The sequence below is a fragment of the Phocoena phocoena genome, chromosome 4, assembly GCF_963924675.1.
Source record: "Phocoena phocoena chromosome 4, mPhoPho1.1, whole genome shotgun sequence".
Taxonomy (NCBI): Eukaryota; Metazoa; Chordata; class Mammalia; order Artiodactyla; family Phocoenidae; genus Phocoena; species Phocoena phocoena.
In genome coordinates, this window is record NC_089222.1 from 91,536,520 (window position 1) to 91,542,956 (window position 6,437).

Consider the following 6,437-nt stretch of genomic DNA (forward strand, 5'->3'; position numbering starts at 1 on the left):
TGCCATATAATTTAATACATAACTGTCATCTTGTTCCTCACTGGGTTAATTTTCCAAGAGAAGATTCCAGAATTTCTTGTAGGGAGTAATTATGAACATACAGGGATATCTGTTGAGCAGGTCTGTAAAGGTGAGGAAGTGGGAGAGGACTGCAGACTAGAATAAGCTCTCCAGCCCTGGTTCTCGACCACATGAAAGATATCACCGTCTCACTATCCTTAGAACAGGCCTGCAAGACAAAACAGTATGTAAAGTTTGGGTTCAACTCTCCCAGCAACATTATGATTTCCATAAGTGCTGCTACCAAAATGTCCAAAACTTTAGGCATCAAAAAATCCTCTACTTTAGCCCCCATGTCTGAAGCGGTAGGTCATATGTCCAATAGTTTCCAAAATCATCTCAATTTCTGTCCTGTTCTCATGTAGTGGGCCTGAGATCATAGAAAATATATATGTTGGTCTCTGCCCTCATTTCCTGGCACAGAGCTCCTGAAACCCTTGTGATTACCTGGGTGATAGGGGTGCTTTTACTCTAATGAGATGAGTGAGCTAGTGGATGTGGACTGGTCACTGGAAATACCAAGCCATGATTAGAAGCTTGGAATCTTCAGCCCTGCCCCTCATTCTCTCGAGAAAGGAGAAGGACTGAAAATAGAGTTTATGATTGGTCATGCCTGCGTGATGAAGCCTCCATAAAATTCCAAAAGTAAGGGGCTTCAGAGAGCTTCCAGGTTGGTGAACAGGTGGAACTTCCTGGAGAGTGGTGCTCCCAGAGAGGGCACGGAAGCTCTGTGCCCCTTCCCATATACCTCGCCCTATGTATCTTCCCATCTGGCTGTTCATCTGTATCTTTTATTGTATCATTTAATAAACTGGTAAGCATAAGTAAATGTTTCCCTGAGTTCTGTGAGCTATTCTAGCAAATTAATCAAACCCAAGGAAAGGGTGGTGTGACCGTCCTTTGTAGTCAAAGTAGGACAGAAGTCTGACAGGGGACCTACTACATGCAGTTGGCTCTGAAGTGGGGTGGGGATAGTCTTGTAGGACTGAATCCTTAACCTGTGGGGTCTGATGCTATCTCTAGGGAGATAGTGTGAGAATTGAGTTGAATTGTAGGACACCCAGCTAGTGTCACAGAGAACTGCTTAGTGGGGGGGAAATCCTCTATACATTTGGTGACCAGAACCTCTTAGTAGGTAACATTATTATTTCATTAATGCAACAGTTATTCTCAGCCCCATTTTCCCTCACACATCTTCCATGATAAAGGCTGAAGAAGTGAGATTATTTGCTTTCCCAGATTCTCTTTCAGCTAAGGGTAAGTAAGCATGTGATCCAGATCTAGCTAATGAGCCAAAAATGGGTTTCTGGAAAAGCCTTTATTGCCAGCAGTATAAAATATGCAAAAGGTTTTTGCTTTCTGCCCATTCCTTCTTGCTTCAAATGCTGCTGTTAGAACATTATGCCCAGAATGTGGTGGCAATTATGTGATCTTGAGGATAAAAGTGATTCTGCAGAGGATGGTTACGGGAAAGGATGGAAAGAACCTGAGTGTCCGGTGGTGTCACTAAGTCAGCAGATCAAACCTAGAACTGCCTACCTCAAACTCACTGATATGGAAAATAATCAGATGTCTTCACTGATTAAAATATCATCAGATGGGTTATCTGTTGTTTGTAGCCCAAGTCATTCTTAACTGAAATATATGTGTTTTAATTCTTGGCTTATAAGATATCAATGTACCCATGGCTAATCAATAAGTCTCATCAAAGTTTCCTTCGGGAAAGCCCCCTCATGTGCTACTCTCTCTCTAGTCATGTTGTCCACCTTACTTGATATGTGGATAAAAACCTGTTGTTAGGGACTGGATGTTTGTGTCCCCCCCCCAAATTTATATGCTTAATCCTTAACTGCCAATGTGATAGTATTTGAAGATGGGGGCCTTAGGGGGGTAATCAGGGTTAGATGAGGTTGTGAGTGTGGAACCTTGGTCCCATGGGATTAGTGCCCTTATAAGAAGAGACACCAGGGAACTTGGTTTTATTCTCCACAGTGTAAGGACACAGAGAGGAGGCAGCCTTTTATAAGCCAGGAAGAGAGCCCTCACCAGATACCAACCATTCTGGCACCCTGATCTCAGACTTCCAGCCTCCAGAACTACAAGAAATAAATTTTTGCTTAAGCCATCCAGTCTATGGTATTAAGTTATGGCAACCCAAGCAGAGCACTACACATGTTTTGGCCCAAGAATCTTTTTATTAGAAAACTTAGTATAACTTTTTTTTTTTTGGCCACACCACGCTGCTTGTGGGATGTTAGTTCCCTGACCAGGGATTGAACCCAGGCCCTCGGCAGTAAGAGTGCAGAGTCCTAACCACTGGACAACCAGGGAATTCCCAAGTATTAATTTTTATTTTGGAGACATTACAGACAACAAATTAAGAAAAAATAAAATATATCAGGAGCTTTAAATCTTAACTTCCCCATGAGTAATAATAGTTACTATTATTATTACCATTATTATTACAGATGAGGAAACTGAAGTCTAGAAATGTTAAGTAATAATACGTCCAAGGTCTCTTTAATAAGGATCAGAGTCAGGATAAACACCATGACTTGTCTTATGGCAATAACTCTGCTCTTTCCTCTTCATCCAAATCCTCTTTCTCCTACATTCTAAGAGAACTTGTTTGTTCCATTCATGAAACTCTTTATATATTGTCTTTCAATACAGGCATTTGTAAAAAAAAAAAGGTGTATACATAATCACTGACAATATAATAAATACATGGTCAAAATATTATTTTTTACATACCTTTCATCTTTTCACAAGTTGAGCCCTTGAGGCCAGGAGATATGGACCTGAGAAATTATGTCTCTATAAGGAGGTACCAACACTTTGAATATCTAGTGCTTGTTGAGGGACTTAATTCCTGTTATGAAAAGCTTAAGTTTATAATCATTACTCTGATATAGGCTTTTTATAACAAAAACTGTGTTAAAATAAAAATTGATGGAACCTTTAATTTTAAAAATTATGAAATAAAACCTTAGTGGATGAATAAGGTAAAAAGTTGGGAATAAGATATTTTTCAAAATTGAGTTATCTTCTCACCATTAAAAATGATAGGATATAGGGCTTCCCTGGTGGCGCAGTGGTTGAGAGTCCGCCTGCCGATGCAAGGGACACGGGTTCGTGTCCCGGTCTGGGAGGATCCCACATGCCGCGGAGCGGCTGGTCCCGTGGGCCATGGCCGCTGAGCCTGCGCGTCCGGAGCCTGTGCTCCGCAACGGGAGAGGCCACAACAGTGAGAGGCCCGCGTACCAAAAAAAAAAAAAAAAAGATAGAATCTACAATAATATGTTCTTGAATAAAAGTGTGAGTAGAAATTTGCCATGTTATAGATTCTATAAAACTCTTGGTGCACTAAGTACATCTCACAGATGTTAATTGCTATTATCACTTATAAAAATACCAGTGATGAGGTCATTAGACATACTGTCCAGTCTAAATCCTGGTTTTAAAAAAATCAACTAATGCAAAAAGATGTCAGGAAAGTACCTCAAAATTATATTATCTGCTAAGCTAATCTAGAAGGCTTAATATATATTTAAATATATATATATTTATTTAAATGTATTTATACATATAATAACGATTGAGCTTAAAAAAGATAAAAACTCAAAATATCTTTTATCTCATTTCTTTAGAAACCGTTGGTATCATTTTAGGTGGACGAACAAAAGACAAGAGTAAAAAATAATACCTTCAGCTTGAACACGCTGGTACTTTATAAAAAAAAACACCTATTCCTTGTTCTGACTGCCTAAAAATAAAAATGATTTAGGAGCAAGAAGGTTTGAAACAATCTTTAAGTCAAGTAGTATATAAAAGCAATTATGAGGGGAGACGTGTTCTATGCTATAAGGGGGAAAGTATATTAAAATGTCAAAATAGTAGCAATAAAAAGACTATAAACTTCATCCTTATGTCCAGTCAGGAAATGAAAGATCTTTGTACAGGCTGTGCTTTGAAAAAGTTAAAGTGCGCTATGAATTAAAGACGTTGTAGGACCAGGACATTACTAGTTCTCAGAAAGGATAAGGGGGAGAAAGTACACACAACATAAAAGTGGTTGTTTTAGAACTTTCTTTCCATTTCTTTGTACGTGAGGGGAATAAAAGGCAGACAGGATTTGCCATCGTGTTTCTTCCCGCACAGAGAAGCTCTGGACAAAATATCGGCGCAGTCACCCGTGCTCAACCCCCTCCATCACTTTCCTTCCCCGCGCTGTGTGCCCCCTCCCACCGCGTGGTTCAGGGCCTCTCTCTGTGGACCCCACCTGGACCAGTAGTTTTCTGCCCTGAGCTCCATTCTCCAGAGACTTGCGAGGTCTTGCCAACTGGATAAACAATATAAGCTAAAATGTTTCTCACTGATAAATGGCAAAGTGTGTTATCCAGCGTAGAAGACATTTCATTTTAATGCTTTATGCCAAAAAGAAAATGGCATAGACATTTCTGGCAAGGTCAATAGATGAAAACTCTGTGGGCCTTTGAACTTTCTCCAAATGAACCATTTCACCACATTCCCAAACCAACAAAATAGAGTCAACAAAATAGAGTCTTCCTAAGTCAACAAAATAGAGTCTTCCGGTCTCACTGCCTACTTCCACCAGAAAAGCCCTCAAAATACTCAATCTTATATCCTAAGACCTCCTTACATTAAAGATGCCTCCATATACACATATATATTAAAAGTTTAAAAAATTAAGTCTTTGGCCTTGAGTAGAACTTTTACCTCTGTCATTGTATTAGTTTTTATGGCAGCATAACAAATTACCAGGAAGAGAGGGACGTAAAGCATCATCCACTTATTAGCTTCCAGTTCTGTGGGTCAGAGTCTGGGCAGGCTCAACTGAGTGCTCTGCTTAGGTTCTCACAGGGCTGAAATCCAGGTGTCAGTCCAACTGATCTCTTATATGGAGCCTCTCTTCATTCAGATTGTTGGCAGAATTTAGTTCCTTGTGGTTGTAGGGCTGAGGTCCCCACTTCCTTGGTGGCTGTCACTTAGGGACCATGCTCAGCTCCTAGAGGCCATTCTCAGGTCCTTGCTCTGATGCTTCCTCCATCCCAACAGCAGCTTCCTTCACATTCATCCCTTCTCAGGCTTCCAATCTCCCTGACTCCCTTTCTGCCACCAGCCAGAGAAAACTCATTGTTTTTAAAGGGGTCCTATGATGAGGTTGGTCCATCTGGATAACCTCCCTATCTGTGGTCAAATGATTGGTAACCTTAATTACATCTGGAAAATCTTTTTTTGTCATGTAATGTAACATAATAACATGAGTAGGACTGAGGGCAATGTTCACGGGGGCCGTTTGAGAATTCTGTAAGCCACAGAGATCTCATAAACATTTGCTTATAATGCTTTACAGCAGTCTTATTTTTGCCTTTTTTATGGGTGATTTATGTAGATGTCTTAGCTGTCTGTAACAGAAAGGTAACTCTTTAGAACAGAGATCTTTTGTTTGTCAATAAATTACTTTGAAAGAAAGATAGGTGAGGCAAAAAATGTAAAATATAAAGAGGGTGCCGAATTTATGTCTAATCAGACAACAGAGGTAAGTTGCGATTTAGCTAAGGGATTCAGAATTCTGTCTATGGAAATCAAATAACAAAAATTTGAAAATTGGGGTCAGGATGAAACTCAAAAGGCACACGGAAGACATACACGATACATTGGACTATGAAACTAAATTTTATCCCAGTTGAAAATTGCAATCTTGGAGTCTGCCAGGGATAAAGCCGCTCAAACCAGATTGTAAGAAGGGACTCAGAAGATGTGGCTCAGGTAGCACCATCCTGGGTGCTGGTTCCAGGCCACATTCCTTACCTGGACCTGGACTAGTACCCTTCTTGTGGTCCTAACACTTTAACCAGCAAGCACAATAGTCTCTCTCTTTTTTTCCAGCTTTACAATTGACAAATAAAATATAAATATTTATATTTATAAAAATATAAAATATAAATATATATTTAGAGTATACAATGTGATGATTTGGTATGCATAAACTTTGTGGAAAGATTACCACAGTCAGATTAACTAACACATCCATAACCTCACACAGTGACCTTTGTGTGTGTGTGTGTGTGTGTGTGTGTGTGTGTGTATACGCTTAAGATCTATTCTTGTAGCCAACTTTGAGTATACAATACGGCACATTAATCATAGTCATCATACTGTACATTAGATCCCAGAACTTATTCATATTATAACTGAAGGCTTCTACCCATTGGTCAGCATCTTCCCCCATTTCTCCCACCCCCCCAACCCCTGGCAACCACCCTTCTATTCTGTTTCTGTAAATTTGGCTTTTTTTATTTGGTAAGATCCCACATTTACGTGAGATCATACAGTATTTGTCTTTCTCTGTC

The 6,437-nt window shown here is 39.8% G+C and overlaps 1 non-coding gene across 1 annotated transcript; it reads right to left on the bottom strand.

Moving 5' to 3' along the window:
- Positions 1 to 2,318: 2,318 nt before the first annotated feature.
- TRNAK-CUU (transfer RNA lysine (anticodon CUU)) lies at positions 2,319 to 2,391 on the bottom strand. The gene has a single exon. It is a non-coding gene; the product is annotated as a tRNA-Lys (tRNA).
- Positions 2,392 to 6,437: the final 4,046 nt, after the last annotated feature.